The 382-nt window shown below is 69.1% G+C and overlaps 1 protein-coding gene across 1 annotated transcript in view; it reads left to right on the top strand.

The window, feature by feature from the left end:
• Positions 1-101: 101 nt before the first annotated feature.
• The window catches only part of CLDND1 (claudin domain containing 1), a 6,747-nt gene continuing 6,466 nt past the window's right edge, over positions 102-382 (top strand). Inside the window, exon 1 of the mRNA XM_006916536.3 lies at positions 102-213. The gene's annotated coding sequence lies outside the window, so the exon portion shown is untranslated. The remainder of the gene's footprint in view (positions 214-382) is intronic.

Raw genomic sequence — 382 nt, 5'->3', positions numbered from 1 at the left:
CCTCTCGCAGCCTTTCCCTCTGTCCCGCCTACAACTCCCACAAGCCCCCTCGGCCCCGGGCCTTGGCCAGGCCTGGGGTGGGGACGGAGGCGGAGGCGCGGGAGTTATGGAGTGGGCGGGCTCTGCAGGGAAGTGCGTCAGAGGAGGCGCGGGGAGAGTAGGGTGCTGTGGACTGAGCTTGAGGGTGAAGCTGGCGGAGCAGGAGGATGGGCGGTGAGTGAGCCAGCCTGGCGTCGCTGGGCGGGGGTCGCGTAGCCGTTCGACGTTTCCAGCGGTTTGAGGAGAGGTCTCTTCCCTGTGCACGGCTGGGGCTGGGCGGGTTCTGAGCCACGGGGCTGCGGCGGGAGTTTCCCCTCCGCAAAGGGATCTAGGGAGGGGCCTG

Source organism: Pteropus alecto, unplaced genomic scaffold, assembly GCF_000325575.1.
Source record: "Pteropus alecto unplaced genomic scaffold, ASM32557v1 scaffold164, whole genome shotgun sequence".
Taxonomy (NCBI): domain Eukaryota; kingdom Metazoa; phylum Chordata; class Mammalia; order Chiroptera; family Pteropodidae; genus Pteropus; species Pteropus alecto.
Note: the sequence above shows the minus strand (reverse complement) of the source record. Positions and strands in the feature narration are given on the sequence as shown.